Source organism: Balaenoptera musculus, chromosome 4, assembly GCF_009873245.2.
Source record: "Balaenoptera musculus isolate JJ_BM4_2016_0621 chromosome 4, mBalMus1.pri.v3, whole genome shotgun sequence".
Lineage (NCBI taxonomy): Eukaryota > Metazoa > Chordata > Mammalia > Artiodactyla > Balaenopteridae > Balaenoptera > Balaenoptera musculus.
The window spans coordinates 40,571,702-40,588,441 of NC_045788.1; the positions used below are offsets into that span (position 1 = coordinate 40,571,702).

The following is a 16,740-nucleotide window of genomic DNA, read 5'->3' on the forward strand; positions in this document are numbered from 1 at the left end:
CCGCCACCCAGGCCGGGGGCCTCCGAGGGCTCCGCGCCGCCCCAGCACCCACCCCTGACCACACTCACCTCCCGCGCGGCGCGTACCGTGCTCCGACGTGGTCGGATGGCCGAAGCTCCCGCCCCGCGCGCACACGCAGCCTTCCCGCAGCCGCACGCGCGGCCGGGCGCGCGCAGACCACGCGCCGGGCCCGGAGCTCCTTACTCGTCCTCTCGCTCGCACGCACGCACGCGCGGGCCCTGAGCCCCCAGGAGGGCGGCGTCGCGCGGCCCCAAGGCCTCCGCGCTGATCCGGGCGCGACCTCTGGATTCTCGGCGTCACCTTGCATTCCATGCACCGCGGTGCTAGGTAGGCATTTTACATTCGAGCCTGGCAGCGGTTAGTCGATGGGCTGACCCCGGGAAGGATTTCTGTTTAAGACTTGCTTCTCTTTGCCCGGCTTGCCCTGTTTTCAAGTTGCGTAAGTGCTCGGCCTCGAGGCAGTCCGGGAGGGATTTACTTTTTAAAATCCGCACAGAGCTATGAAGGGAAGAAGACACCTTGGGAAGTTCTTTGCTCTCGCAGAAGAAATGCGCGTTCTCCTTGTAGAATCAACAGAAAAAGAAGGTTGGGGATAGTCAGGGTTACAGTGGTCTGGGGTGTGAACAGGAGTCCCGGGAGTCGCATGCTCTCGAGAAATGCCTCTCGAAACTCTCCTTTGGTCTGGAGAATTCACAGAAGGTCTGTCCCACCCCGAGTTGTCACTAACTGTTGCTTCTTGGGAGGAATGGAGAAGCTTTGAGGCGCGGGAACTGAGTGTGCTGTATGGGCTCTGGTTGTACCGGCCTCTGGGTGGAGGTTGTTGAATTAATTCAAAGATAGTATTTACTCTCCTCTCTCGGCACCCCTGACACAATGCCATCCGAAGACAGTTCCCCATTCTGGCCGCTTGTCTGTCGCACTGTGAACAGGTCGGCTGCGGCATCACGGTGTGAAAAGTCGAAAGAATAGTTAAGTGAACAACCATGTACGTTCCTCCGAGAATGAATAACTCAACATTTTGCGGTAACTGCTTTCTTTCTCTCTCGCCTAAGTAAAGACAAAGACATTCTCCTATGCAACCACATAAGAAACTAAATTACATCTAAGAAACTTAATAATTTGACATCACCTAATATCCAGCCCATATGCAAATTTCTCCAGTTAGCAAAAAAAGTCATATATAGGTTTTGTAGAAAGATAGTCCCATGGCGTCCAGTTCTTATTTAAGGGATGCAATATCTTCTCTTACCAAATGGATAATAAGACAAATTTCAGGACTTTCTCTTTTGAGTTTCCTCTGTTTCCTGAATTGTCTATTTAATCTTTTTTTTATTGTTTTAAGCTCTTTCAAGTTAAAGACTTTTTTTCGAATTTGTGTGGATCTCTGCCTGACATTTACATTAAAAACTGCTGCTAGTCAAAAGAAAAAAAGAAAAAAGAGAGTCCTGTGAAGATTCATGCATTGTATTTGTTGTTATGGTTGTCTCTTTTAATGCGGAGCAATCCTCCACCTGTTTTGTTTTTGTGGTATTAACTTTTTGAAGAGTCTAGGCCAGTTATTTGGCAGAGGGTTCTACTTTCACAATTTGTCTGACCTTGTTTTCCTCCTGATGTCATTGAATTTTTTTCTCTAGATCCCATATTTCCTGTAAGCTCAAAGGAAGGTTGAGAGGTCTGATTAGATGGCAAGAATCCTTCTAAGATGGCACACTTTATGAGGTTCTCTTATTGTTTTCCATCAGCAAGAACATAATAATAAATATTAGACCCCTGTTATTTTTATATGCATAATATTAGGTTGTCCCAGTATCAATGGTCACTGAAATCTGAAGTGTTCTCCAGATTTCTCTGTTAAACTCCATTTTCTCTTTTGTGGTTAATAGGTAATCTGTGGGGTGGAGACTTTGGATCTGTTTGGAGGAGAAAGTCTTAGATCCCTGCAAGGAGGACATGGGTTACAAATCCATTCATCTAGGTGGATAGAGTAATCATCTGGATCATTCTGGTACCTAGTGTTAGGTGCTTCATTGAATTAGGTACTAGCTTCATTCAAAGAACAGTAAAACTCTGGACTCTCTGGAGTTTGGGCCACTTTAGGGTTCCTGTGGATAATTCTGGTAAAAGCAGTGATACTTTCTACAAGGTCTTGTGATGTATGTTTTAAGAAGGCTTGATAAAATCCAGGAGGAGTTTCCTATATTTAACTGGGCATACCTGAACTAAACTCCCAGTTCCATTCTAACAACAGAAACAAATCAAGAATATGTAATACTGTGTGTAAACTCGGTCTGTGATCACCTGGTCTCTGGCTCATATCAAACACCTGTGGGTGTGAGCTCATCCATTTAAGCTTATAAGCTCCACTGGGTGAGATCTACGTCAAGTTTACTCTGTATAACAGTGACCACTTCAACTCCCACAAGAGAACTCTCAAAGGGCATCTTCTATTCCACAGACAGATGTAGGGTTCTAAACAGAGCCTGTATCTCCACTTTTACAATTTTTAGTGAGTCAGAGTCAGTGGATCATATCAATGGTTTTTGTTTGCATCAGCAAATTAGTGTCTGCTCATGCCTCTGCCAGTTGATCTGAATTTCATCAGAGTCAGCTTTCTAAAAGTCCAAGGCAGAAGCTGCAAGGCAGAAGCTAGACTTGAAAGTTATGTTGTATCATTTTTGTGACATTTTATTGGTCAATAGCAAGCATAGGACTGTTCAAGATTCAAGGGGAGGGGATCAGACAAGGCATGAACACCAGGAGATGAGGCTCACTGTGGAGTGGAGAGGGAACATATTTGGAAGGGAGCTACCACACTGCTCTAGGCCAAATGCAAACTTAGATGTGTAGTATTGATCGTAGTGGTGCTTTGCTCAAAATCAGGTGGGTCTGGATCATCTATTTAACTTCAAGCCTCGTCATAATCACCCATCCCCAATTGTGATCTATAGATTTACATCAAGACTATAAATATGGGCCCCCATTCCTTTTTTGTTAAATTTAATTAATTATTTAAGTTTGGCTGCGTTGGGTCTTCGTTGCTACGCACGGGCTTTCTCTAGTTGCGTCAAGCGGGGGCTACTCTTCGTTGCGGTGTGTGGGCTTCTCATTGCGGTGGCTTCTCTTGTTGCGGAGCACGGGCTCTAGATGCGTGGGCTCAGTAGTTGTGGCTCGTGGGCTCTAGAGCGCAGGCTCAGTAGTTGTGGTGCACGGGCTTAGTTGCTCTGTGGCATGTGGAATCTTCCCGGACCAGGGCTCGAACCTTTGTCCCCTGCATTGGCAGGCGGATTCTTAACCACTGCGCCACCTGGGAAGTACCCGCCCCCCCCCGCCTCCATTTCATTTTGTTTACAGATTTCTTGGTTCAACTGCTTCTCCCTTACAAATGCGTTGTTTTTTTGTGTTTTTTTCCCCCTACAGGAAGGAGAAAGAATAGGGGCATGAAATGTACATTTTTAAATTATTTATGGTAATTTGGAGGTTCTCTGAAAATAACAGAGGTGGAAATAGGAGTTAAAATGGGTGTACAACAAAACTATTTTTGGATAGTAGCAGTGTAAGTCTAGGCACTGGACTTCTTTGACACTGTGTAAATATCCAGATCTGAATCCCTGCTTGTGATTCTTTTTCTGGCTCCAGCCCTGGCAGATAGCTGTGCCCTTTGCAAAGGGTAAAGTGATTGCTACCTGCTGATGCCTTTATCACAACCATGCTTCACCTCACCTTGGCTGACAGTTCACCTCACTAAGTAAAGGAAATCCGTTGGTAACAAAACTAGGAAGGCTCCATTGCAAATAGAGTAATATATGGGAAAAAATAGACCTCTGTATTTGAAAGGATGCTTTAGGACACTGATAGTATATCTTACAAATTCTGTATTTTTATTTTGAAAAGTTATATTCCAATACCTGTTTTTAAAATGTTTTGAATGTCCCATGAATAATGAGTGGATATATGTGCTCATAGATGGCAAAACCTCCCTAGGATGCAAAACAGAGCCATGGACAGCAGACTAGGGGGAAGAAATCCTCTCAAGTGAAATGATTGAGAAGAAAAGGTCCAAAACCTTCAAGAGCTTATTTCCTTTGAGGCAGTTTCCTTGTTCCTTGTGTAGCATTTATTCAGCTTGTGATTCAGTTATCTATTGCATCTCAGATATTAAAAATATCCATTTAATATTTCTCACGATTCTGAGGGTTGGTTGGGTGACTCCTCTGTGGTTTCGTGTGGGTTTACTCACACAGTTATATTCACTTATAACAGGGGCTGGTAAAAGTTTCTGTAAGGGGTGGTAGATGGTGCATATTTTAGGTTTTGTGTCTGTCGCATATTCTTCTTTGTTATTTATTGATTTTTTTTTTTTTTTTACAAACCTTTAAAAAGCAAAAGCTATTCTTAGCTCAAGGGCCCTACAAAGAAACAGTCTGAGGGCCAGATTTGGTCCACAGGCTGTGGTTTGCCAGCCTCTGAACTGGAAAGTCAGCTAAGCTGAAGGTCAAAGGTGACCTCAGTTACATGTCTGGCACTTGGTGATGCCGTCCACTGAAGGCCATGATTCTCCTTCTGGAGAATCTTCAGGGCTTCTCGTCCTCCAGGGGCTCCATTGTCAGTCTGAGGGCAGCGCCCAAGACAGTGGAGGTGGAAGCTGTCAGACTTGTTAAGGCATAGCTGGGGAATCACACAGGGTCACACGTGCCACATTCTGTGGATCAGAGGAGACCACGAGGCCAACCCAGATTGAAGGGATGGACAAGAGACTCCCTGTCAGTGGGAGGAGCTGCCGATATCCTGGCCACAGCCAGCTTAACTAAGTGGAGGACTTCTGCTGTCTGCATCACCCAGGGAGATGGAGGGCTGATGCTGACCTTGATATTAGATTGGCTCTCAGAGCCTTATTCAGATAACTTCAGAAACTATGGATTTATGATCTCTGATGGCAGCCACTGTTCTTACTCTCCCTTTTGACCATATCACCCCAGACTGTTTCGAATTCTGTGAGCACTCACTCATTTCCCTCAGTACTAGTTTATAGGTGTCTCTGCTAAGAGATATCAGCTCCTTGAAGGAAGGACCATGCCCTACCACGCTGCCTTGCTGTGATATATCTTCAATAGATAGGTACGGAATTTAATTAAATAGCCTAACTGAGGTTTAACATCAGGTTATTTGCTTACTTCACAAGAGCAAAACTAATTTAAGAATCTTGCACATTACCTCCAAATTCTGGAAGAACAGCATGCGTCAAAGAGTTACGTTTCACACCCAAATACTGTCTAATCAATCAGATAGTTAAACTTCCTAGCAGTTTTCCAAACATATAATCAAACGTTAGGAAGCAGTATGCTTAATGACAAGTTTGAACTAGCAATCAGCTTTAAGGACATATTACATTTTAACTTTAAATGTGTCTGCAGATGACAATCAAAATGTAGCAGCACAGGGAGCTCAGCTTGTTGCTCTGTGATGGCCTAGTTGGGTGGGATGGGGGTGCAGGCGGGGAGGTCCAAGAGGGAGGGGATGCGTATGCGTATGACTGATTCACTTCGCTGTGCGGCAGAAACTAACACAACATTGTGGAGCAATTATACTCCAATAAAAAAAATTAATAAGTGGAGGAAGGGAGAATGTTAAAAATCCAAACCCATTAAGAGTGAGGTTAAGGGGAGAAAAACAAATCCAATAAATATATGCTATCAAGTGAAAAAAAAAAAAAAAAGTAACAGCGGTTTGGAATATATGCTGTGTATGTTCCAAGGCAGAAGTAATTCTGGAGAGGGTTTCTAATCTACAGTAAATGCTGCTACTAATTGCTTAGTTGAATTTTTTAATATGTGTTTTCTCCCAGATCTCATTGTAACTCCGTCTTCTTCCACTTGATGGAAAGCTTTGACAATTTATTATGTTTAGAAGCAGCTAGGGTGTATTTCTAATTGATGATTTGTTATCCTGTATTTCTTACTTGACTATCCACATTTTTCATTCTCTTCAGCATTTTCCTCCAGCATCTCCTGTCTCACTGAACTAGATGGATGGTGCTCCTTTTGTGCAAACGCAGACAGTATTTCAGTCCCTCCACTGCTTCTTCCTTCCATCAGACCTCAGATACATACAGGACTGACGCTAGATAACATGTATATGGCACTTAAACATTTAACAAAGTGTATTCACATATCTGTATCAGTTGATTATTAATACATCAGTCCTGTGGGACAGATGCTACCACTACCTTCATTTAGAAGGTAGGGAGGGCTTCCCTGGTGGCGCAGTGGTTGAGAATCTGCCTGCCAATGCAGGGGACACGGGTTCGAGCCCTGGTCTGGGAAGATCCCACATGCCGCGGAGCAACTGGGCCCGTGAGCCACAATTACTGAGCCTGCGCGTCTGGAGCCTGTGCTCCGCAACAAGAGAGGCCGCGATAGTGAGAGGCCCGCGCACCGCGATGAAGAGTGGCCCCCGCTTGCCACAGCTGGAGAGAGCCCTCGCACAGAAACGAAGACCCAACACAGCCATAAATAAATAAATAAATAAAATTTAAAAAAAAAAAAAAAAAAAAAGAAGGTAGGGAGACTGGTGAACAACTGTCCCAGAATACCTCAAGAATGTGTCAAGCCAACTTCAGTACCTTCCCATAAAATCTGTTTATTCTTCTGGATTCTGGATTTGGTTAAAGCAGCCCCATTTATCAGTCGCCCAAGTCTGACCCTCAATTCTTCCCTCTCCATTACTCCACATGTCCAGACAGTCACCAAGACCCTGTGGATTTTCTCTCTCTGAGACCCTGACCTTCTGATCCTCCGCTCCCCCAAAAGCCTCACTTCTCACTTGGGTTTGTGTCAGAGCTTTCTGTCTGCTCCCCTGACTTCTGAGTTGCCTATCTAGTCCTTCACATTACCACGAGGGCTGTCTTCCTCAAACCCAGATCTTTCCATGCACTTCTGGTTTTAAATGGTCAGTGGTTCCCCACAGGGCACAGTCTAAAGGGTTACAAAGCTCATGAGACTGAGGAACTGAATTTTTAATTTTACTTAATTTAAATTAATGTAGCCGCTATACTGAACAATAAGGCTAAGTGGCCGCCATATTGAACAATGCAGATCTATATGAATCCCTTTTTGTCTGTCAAAACTCAGTTCAAACATGGCTCAGCCTAAGGACCAGCTACACAATTTGTGGAGCCCAGTGCAAAATGAAAATGCAGGGCCCCTTGTAAGAAATTATTAAGAATTTCAAAACAGCACCAGCAGAGCATTAAACAAAGCACAAGGCCCTTCTAAGTGCAGGGCCCTGTGTGACTGCACAGTTCCCATGCTCATGCAAATGGGCAGTAGAAAAATTCACAAAGGGTATGAAGAAGCAATTTACAGAAGAGGAAATCTGCATGGCCAGTAAATATCTGAAAAGATGCACATTTTCATAGGAATCAAGGAAATGCAAATTAAAGCCATAATGAGATACAGTTTTATACCTACTCATTGCCAGAAATTTTAAAGTCCAATAATATTAAGTTGTCAGGTAGTAATCACTGCTGATGATTGTATAAATCACTTATCTAATAAAATTGAAGATGTGCATATCCTGTAAACCAGCAGTTCCACTCTTAGATGTCTTCCCTGGAGAAACACGCACATGTGCACAGGAAGGTGTGTACAACAATGTTTATGACAGCTTTCTTTTAACTGAGAGGCATCTGAAACAAACTAACATGCACAAATGGGAGGATTGATAAATAAATGCAGCATGTTTTAGGAAGAATTTCATGTAATAGTTAAAATGGATCGATTAGAGCTATACCTCTCAGCTTGGATAAATTTCAAAAATATAATGTTGATCAAAGAAAGCAAGTTCCAGAAAGGTGTTATTTATGAATATGTTTTACAAATGTGAAAAACATAATTATATTATTGTTTGTAAATATATATATGTATTGTAAATATAAATGTATTATAAATTTATATATGCATTATAAGTATATATGTCATATATAGTAAACATATATAACCAAAGCACAGGAGTGATCACCTGTAGTGAAGGGTAAGGGGACAGAGACTAGGGTGGCACAGGGCACTTCACTGAAGCTACAGTGATTTATTTCTTAAAAAATAATCACTTAACTGAAATACACACAGACACACAAAGAAAATAATGCAAGTAGTAGAAGAAAGTGTGAATGAATTGCTATATAACATAAGAAAGGGAAAACCCCACAAAATATGACTCAAAATGAAGAAGCAATAAAAGATTCATAAATGCATTTATACATAAGCTTTTAAAAGAACACTTTTCATGAGGAAAAACTATAAGCAAGTAAAAAATCCTGACAACTTGGAGAAAATATTTGTAATGTCTATCATTAGAGGGCTAATATTTCCCCCAATATTTCATTATGAACATTTTCAAACATGTAGCAAATCTGAAAAAATTTTGTAGAGAACATGCACCCTCTAGATCCTACCAGCAACATTTTACTGTATTGATACTTGCTTTATCATGTATGTAATTTATCTCTATCCATCTGTCAATCTATATTATTTTTTGTTGCATTTCAAAATAAATTGCAAACCGGTATATTGATGCATGTATATTATTAACCAGAATTCAGTATTTGTTTAAGGTGTTTCTTCTGATATAAAATTTAAATAGAATGAAATACACAAATCTTAATTGTACGTTCACTGATTTTTGACAAATACGTATATCTCTGTGACTTAAACCTCGACCCAGAAGGCTAATATTAGTAATATATAAAGAGCTCCTAAAAATTGAGAGAAAAATGCCAACAGTGCAATAGAAAAATGAGTAAAAAATATGAACAGACAATTCCACAGAAAAAGAAATACAAATGGCCTTTAAACACACGAAAAGGTGCTCAGCCTGCCCATCGTAAGAGAAATATTTTACAATGAACAATCTGAAAAGGAAATTAAGAAAACAATTCCATTTGTAATAGCATCAAAAAGAATAAAAATACTTGGGAATTAACTTAACCAAGTAAGTGAAAGACTTGTATACTGAAAACTATAAAACATTGCACAGAGGAATGAAAGAAGACACAAATAAATGCAAAAAACATTGTGTGTTCATGGAATGAAAGATTTAATATTGTTAAGATTTCAGTACCACCCAAAGTGATCTACAGATTGAATGCAATCCCTATCAGAATCCTAACATTTTTTGCAGAAAAATACATCTTAAAATACATGTGGACTCTCATGGGACCCCAAATAACAAAAACCATCTTGAAAAAGAAGAAAAATGTTGTAGGTCTCACACTTCCTGATTTCAAAACTTATTACAAAGTTACAGTAATTAAAACACTGTGGAACTGGCATAAAGACAAACATATAGACCAATGGAATAGAATAGAGAGCCTAGAAATAACCCCTCATATATATGGTCAGACGATTTTCAACAAGGGTGCCAATACCATTCATGGTGAAAGGACTTTTTCAACAAATGGTGCTGGGAGAACTGGATATTCATTTCCAAAATAATGAAGTTGGACCCTCATCCAACATCATATATAAAAATTAACTCAAAACTGGGAATTCATTGGTGGTCCAGTGTTTAGGACTCTGTGCTTTCACTTCAAGGTCCCGAGTTCAGTCCCTGGTCAGGGAACTAAGATCCCACAAGCTGTGTGTCATGGTCAAAAATAAATAAATAAATAAATAAATAAATAAACTCGAAATGGATTGAAGACCTATACATAAAAGCTAAAACTATAAAAACTCAGATGAAAACAGAGGACAATCTTCATGACATCAGATTTGGCAATAATTTCTTTGATATGGTACCAACAGCATAAGTAACAAAAGAAAAAAAAAGAGAAATTGGACTTCATCAAAATTAAAAACTTATGTATGCTAAAGGACACTATCAATGGAGTAAAAAGGCAGTTCACAGAATGAGAAAAAATATTTGCAAATCATATATCTGATAAAGATTAATATCCAGAATATATAAAGAACTTCTAAAAGTCAACAACACACACACACACACACACACACATGCACACACACAACTCTAGTTCAAAAATGGGCAAAGGACTTGAAAAGACAATTCTCCAAAGAAGATATACAGATGACCAATAAGCACATGAAAAGATGTTCAACATCACTAATAATGAGGGAAATGCAGATCAAAACCACAATGAAATACCACTTCAGACCCATTAGAATTGTTATTATCAAAAAAACCAGAAGACGTGTTGACAAAAATGTGGAGAAATTGTATCCCTTGGGTGTTGCTGGTGGCAATGTAAAGTCATGCAGCTGCTGTGAAAAAAAATATGACAGTTCCTCAAAAAATCAAACATAGAATTACCATATGATCCAACAATTCCACTTCTGGGTATATATACAAAAGAATTGAAAGCAGGGATTTGAACAGATGCTTGTAAACTAATATTCATAGCAGCATTATTCACAATAGCCAAAAGATGGAAACAACCCCAGTGTCTATCAATGAATGAATAAATAAACAAGATGGAGCATATACGTACTATGGAATATTATTTAGCCTTAAAAAGGAGTGAAATTCTAATACATGCTGCAGCATGGATGAACCTTGAGGATATACTGTTAAGTGAAATACGCCAGACACAAATATACAAATATTGTAAGATTCCACTTAACATGAGGTACCTAGAATACTTAGATACATAGAGACAGAAGGTAGAACACAGGTTACCAGGGGATGAGGGGAAGGAAGAGTGGGGAGTTATTGTTTAATAGGTATAGAGTTTCAGCTTAGGATGATGAAAGTTCTCTAGATGGACAGTGACGATAGTCAATGTGAACATACTTAATGCCACTGAACTGTCCACTTAAAAGTGGTTAAAAAGTTAAAACTTATGTGTATTTTACTACAATGAAAAACATTTTAAAAAGTAAAAAATAAAACAAAGAAATGCTAATTAACACTGCACTGAGATGCCATTTCTCACCTATCAGATTGACAAAAATCTAAAACTTTGATTATGTGAGGCTGTGAGGAAACAAGCCTTCTCATTGCTAGTGGCAAGGCAAAAAAATGTAGTATAACCACTATGGTGAGGAGTTTGGCAATGTCTAGAAAAATTACATGAGCATTTACCCTTTGACCCAACATCCACTCATTCCAGGAAAGTCTCCTGGAGACATACTTGCAAAAATATGAAATTGTTATGACATATAGCAATTTATGTTTATGTCATAACATAAAATTGTTATTACATAAAAATTATTATAATAGGCATAAAGCTACTTATGGTGGCATTGTTTGCTATAGTAAAAACAAAACAAAACAAAAACAAAACTGGAAACAACCCAAATGTTCAGTGATAGGGAAATGGTCTAGTAAACTATGGGGCATCCAAGCAATGGAGAACCACGCAACTATAAAAAGGAATGAGGGAGGCCTCTATATATTGGTATGGAACTATCACTAGGCGATTGTTAAATGAGATAAAGCAAGATGCAGGACGGTGTTTATGTTGTGCTACGTTTTGTGTGAGAAACAGTGGGTAAATAAATCATAAACATATTTGTGATATTTTTCAAAAGGTAACAATGAAATGACACATCAAAAACTAATGAGAACGGTTTCCTAGGTTGGAAGAGAGGGTGCAAGATGAAGGGGCAAGGATAGAAGAAAAAGTTCCGTGGGTGCATTTTTGGCTTTGGAACCATATAAATGTTTATATGATTCAAAAATGGGAAAAAACAAATCCCTAAAATTGAACACAAATGGAAACAAATGAACTTAACCGTATATCAATTTGATGCCATAGCGGCATAGAGAAAATAATTCCTTATTTAAAAATATAGGATACCCTTAGTGGCATATAGTCTAAAGAAAAAAAGAACCACAAAGAAATTTTATATTGCATTCTTTTTGTAACACTAATAGTGACATGATGTAGGAAAAAAAACAAACAAGTAAATAGTTGTGTTAATGCCATTAGAAACAGATTTTCACAGCAAGAGAAAAGAGATACAAGTGTAAAATTTTAAAAGTTAAGTAAAAACAGGATAATGACTGCAACGGATTGAAACATCAAATATATATAAATCTGAATTCATGATGCTGCTTTAAAAACACACTGGTTACCATTGGAGGTTGCTAGATTACTAAGTCACTACTCTAAACATTGATGAATAAAGGGAAAAACATCAAGGATCCTACCTTTCCCATATCAATGAAATAATTAATGAGGAAGAGTCCTTTTTTATAGATGAATTTCAGCTAATGAATAAAGAAGCAGTGATAGAATAGCCCTCCACCATTTTGCAACCTCTAATGAAATAAAGGCTATCTAGCTACCAAAAATATTAGGTAAAATGTTGATAGGGAACATTAAAGTGGAGAAAATTGGCCAACACCACCAGAACCTGAAGACCTTTAGCAACAGTAAAACTAGAACAGCTGGTAATGTGTGCCTTGTGGTAAAACGTAATTTGAAGCACACAACACCATTGGTGAAGTATTCTTGGATAAAAATCTAATCAGGCTTCTAGATCTAAGTCTACTTTATAGGAAATATAGGGGTTAGAGGAAGAATTAACAGTTAAAGCAGTGATAGGAGGAAAATCAATAGCCTAAAATAATATTATCAGTAAAAATTGAAGATTGAAAAATAAATGAACTAAAATTTCAGTTCCAAACCTAGCAAGAGAAGAGTAAAATAAACCGAAAGAAAACAGGGAGAAGAAAATAATAAAGATTAGAAAGCAGAAATTAATTATTACAATAGGAAAAATAAATAAATAAATCTTTGGGAAAAATAATCTAAATTGTTCTTTGAAAAAACAATTAAATAGACAAACCACCAACTAACCTAATCATGAAAAGAAAAAAAAGGGAGAAAATATACAAAACAAGAAATGACAAGGGATATGTAAGCATTGAAAGAGAAGAAAATGTTAAACATTTAAGACACCACTCTGCACAACTTAATGCAAATACATTTGAAAACCTAGTTGAAACAAATAATTCCCTTGGAAAATAAAAATTTCCAAAATTGTCACTGAAGTTTAAACAAATCAATTTTCAGAGAAGAAATAGAGAACTACCTAAAATGCCCATCTATATAAGATTAGTTGAATAAATGATGGTATATCCAAACAATGGAATACTATGCAGCAAAGATCTCTATGTACTGATATGGAGTGTTTTCAAGGAATATTTTGTTAAATGAAAAAAAGCAAGGTATAAAACATTATATTTAATGTAAACATATGAAAAGGAGAGAAAGACTACATATATATTTGCTTATAATTTTAAAAAATATAGGAAGGATAAAGCAGCAACTAACAAAAATGTTGAAAATGAAATGCAACTTCTTTGAGCTTAGTGCTTTATATAGTTTTCACTTTTGAACCATGTAACTGTTTTGCATATTAAATCAACAAAAATTTAAAAGGCAAGTCCTAATGTTGAACACAAACAGCCACAAATTAACCTAATTAATGAAACTATCAAATTGATACCATGGCCATTCAGAAAAAAGAATTAATTCAACTGACTTTTGAGCAGTGTACTCCCTAAATAAAATGTATTTTAAGTACAAAAAGAATTACAGAGAAATACTGATCTTTTCTTAGGTTTGTTTTTTATAATGATATCAGTGAAGAAATTCTGAAAATATTTTGTATCTATTATAGGTTAGAGAAAATTGTTGGAAACCAGGTTTTTTCTCACTATGGCAGAACGGAGATACCAGTTGCAATAGGAGAAGGTTAGGAAGAATCATTTTTTTTTAATTTGATTTGATTTGCATTGGAGTTATCAATATTAACTCATGGTTTAATATTTTCTAGCTCTGAAATTTTTATTTTCTAGGCTCCTGAAAAGCCTAGAAGCAATAATATTTCAATAACATTGGGCATACCTAGTATGCGGATGCTGATTTCTAAATATTGTTCTCCACTGAAAGGAACTCAGGTTCTTTGGAGAAATGGCTGATTCCAAGTCTGGGATACAGAAAGTACACAGTAAGTTGGAGACGTCTGGTGCACAAACGTGAGGAAGTGCTCACAATTAATGGGGACATGTCAGAGGATACAAGAGCTAGCTTAAAGTTGTTCCCACTGGCCAAGTTTGTGATAAGTTGACCATCAAAAAGAATAATGGTGGTAATGGTTATATTATCTTGAGTTAGAAAAGAACCCATGATTCCAAAGTGACTCAGAAAACTAAAAATAGAACTACCATATGACCCAGCAATTCTACTTCTGGGTATATACCCAAAAAAACTAAAACACTAATTCGAAAAGATACATGCACTCCAATGTTCATAGCAGCATTATTTACGATTGTCAATATGTGGAAACAACCTCAGTGTCCATCAACAGATGAATGTATAAAGAAGATGTGGTACATATATATAATGGAATACTACTTAGCCATAAAAAAGAATGAAATAATGCCATTTGCAGGATTATTGAGCAATAGGATATTCACATGTTATCATGTATCACCCACAGTTACTTATTAATTACAATATAATACACATACACACACACACACACACACACCTGGAATGTGTTGAGACTAGTACGCTGATCTTTATAAACCTTCAGTAGCCTGGAAATGGGAGGAGCTCTTTTATGAGTTCTTCAACAGTAATCGTCATTGGAAGAAGAGACTTCCGTTTGTCTTTGGGTATGTTGTTTTGGAATGCTCCTACCTCTAGAGACACAAAAATATTGTTACTGAGGGAGACTGAGGCTATCAGAGTAGAGATGTTCAGAAGCTAAACCAAGTGCTTTATTTTGTAACGTAAATCCGGTGTGTCTTGCCCCAAAGAGGTATTTTAGCAAAGCCAAGACCTTGCAGAATTGTGTCTTCCACAGGAGAAAGGATTCTTTTCCATATTTGGATTTAGACTGTGCTCTGTTTGGTTATTATCGCTGGAGTTGTGTATATGTTCTTCTTTGTGGAGTAATGACAGAGAGTCAGGAGCAGAACCTCTAAAGCTGCAGGAGAGATATGCACACCTCATCTTCCTCTGGGACTTTGAAGTGAGCTGGACTAGGTACAGTTTAGCACAGAGTGGATTGTGGATACACCCACTGAGATTCCATAATCCAGATTGTGCTGATACTAGGTTTTATGTGTAATTGTCCTGAGGGGTGAGAGGGGGTGGAGCTCAGGATAACCAAAGCCCTGAGGGTTAGGGTGGGAATTCTTTTGAAGGGAAACATAATTCCACTGGCAGTCATCCACCTAAATAATGGAGTGTGTACCCATTATTCATTGGCTGTCTGCCCTTCTTATAATAGGTCCACAATTATAAATTACTGGGGTGTAAAACTTCAGCATGGAAGAGGGGCAGGAACTAGAGAGGAAGGAGAACTTTTCGCCTGGTTTGGGTCCTTGTTGAGAGTTTGGTGTGGACCTTGAGACATCAAGATATTTGGGAGCCCAACTGGGAGGCAGTCAAGGCAGGGCCCACTGGGGGTGGCATCTCTGAGAGAAGCCACTTCTAAGAGCATCTGGAAGGACGTGACTGCCTGTGCTAAACTTCCCTGACAGCCTGTCTCAGCTGTGCTGAGGTGATTAAGGGAAGGACCTGCCCCAGCTAGGGGGATGGTGGTAAAGGGCAAAACACTACCTCTCCCCTGGAGCCAAAGGGGAGATAGCAGAGATGTTGCCAGTTAACAAAGATACAAACATATTTTCCAAAGGGTAGAGGTCGTCAGACATAAATTCTATGTGCCTGTTAATTAATGGAGTATGTACCCATTACTCATTGGTTGTCTCTCCCTTATAATAGGTCCACAATCTCCTATCAGTAATTCTGAAATCCCAATGATTTTGAAAAAATATTTTTTTCATAAGTTTGCAACTGTCTCATATGGTGGCAAAACTTGACTGGAACTTATGTGAGATTATTTATACTCTTTATCTCACTTGATTTCTGAATATTTATATGCTTTGCTACAGAAAAATTGATGTGTTTGTTAATAGGGTACTGCCTCAGGAGTTCTCTGGGCATGCTCCATGGCAGGGGCCCCATAAATCTGAAAAATTAAAAATCTGAAAACTGCTGAATTCCAAAACCTGTCTGGCCACAAGGGATGAGGATTTAGACCTAGATATGGGATTTGTAGCTGTATTAACCTTCCTTTAAGCTGGGGATCTGCTTCAGGACCCTTAGGGAAGCAGGGCCTGTTTCTTTTGATCCTTGGATATAAACTCCACCCCACCCCGGCTCCTGCTCTAAGATAGGACCTGTGCCTAGTCCGCACAGGTTTAAAATATCTGCATGTGTTGCCAACAGTAAAAACTCAGGAGGTTACACATAAACGTCTAGATTTCTGGTGTCTATTGGGAAGTTGGAAAGCTAGCAGTATTGACTTTGCATTCTGACAGATCAGAAGTTTGCTGGGACTGAAAAGCAGCTCCTCTGTTTGCTGGGAAAATTGTCTATTTGCCACAGTTTCCACCACTCTCAACTATGATATGAGACTCAAATTAGTCAAAACCTAGAAATCCATCTTCCTTTAAGTTGGTAGTTATTATTATTAATATATATGTATATTTTTGAGAGGGATGGACAGGGGTGGTGGGGCAAAGGCTTCTAGTCACCCTGCTCACATCATTTATTTTTATTATGCCTCCAGCTACTGAAGGCATTTCAGTTTTCCATCCCTACTGTTCCCCAGAGTCAAAGTTTTTTCCTCAAAGTCCCTGGACTCCACCTGGGTTACCATCCTAGCTGTAGCTCTGACCCACCAA

At 38.9% G+C, this 16,740-nt stretch overlaps 1 protein-coding gene across 13 annotated transcripts in view; it reads right to left on the minus strand.

Moving 5' to 3' along the window:
* B3GALNT1 (beta-1,3-N-acetylgalactosaminyltransferase 1 (globoside blood group)) overlaps nt 1-630 on the minus strand; it is a 39,807-nt gene extending 39,177 nt beyond the window's left edge. For 4 of the 13 annotated variants that reach the window (XM_036850758.1, XM_036850763.1, XM_036850755.1 and 1 more), the window contains exon 1: nt 69-431. The gene's annotated coding sequence lies outside the window, so the exon portion shown is untranslated. Of the gene's footprint in view, nt 1-68 lie in introns of all 13 variants that reach the window. The other 9 variants (XM_036850765.1, XM_036850764.1, XM_036850762.1 and 6 more) reach the window with 5 other exon arrangements.
* Between the last annotated feature and the right edge of the window lie 16,110 nt (nt 631-16,740).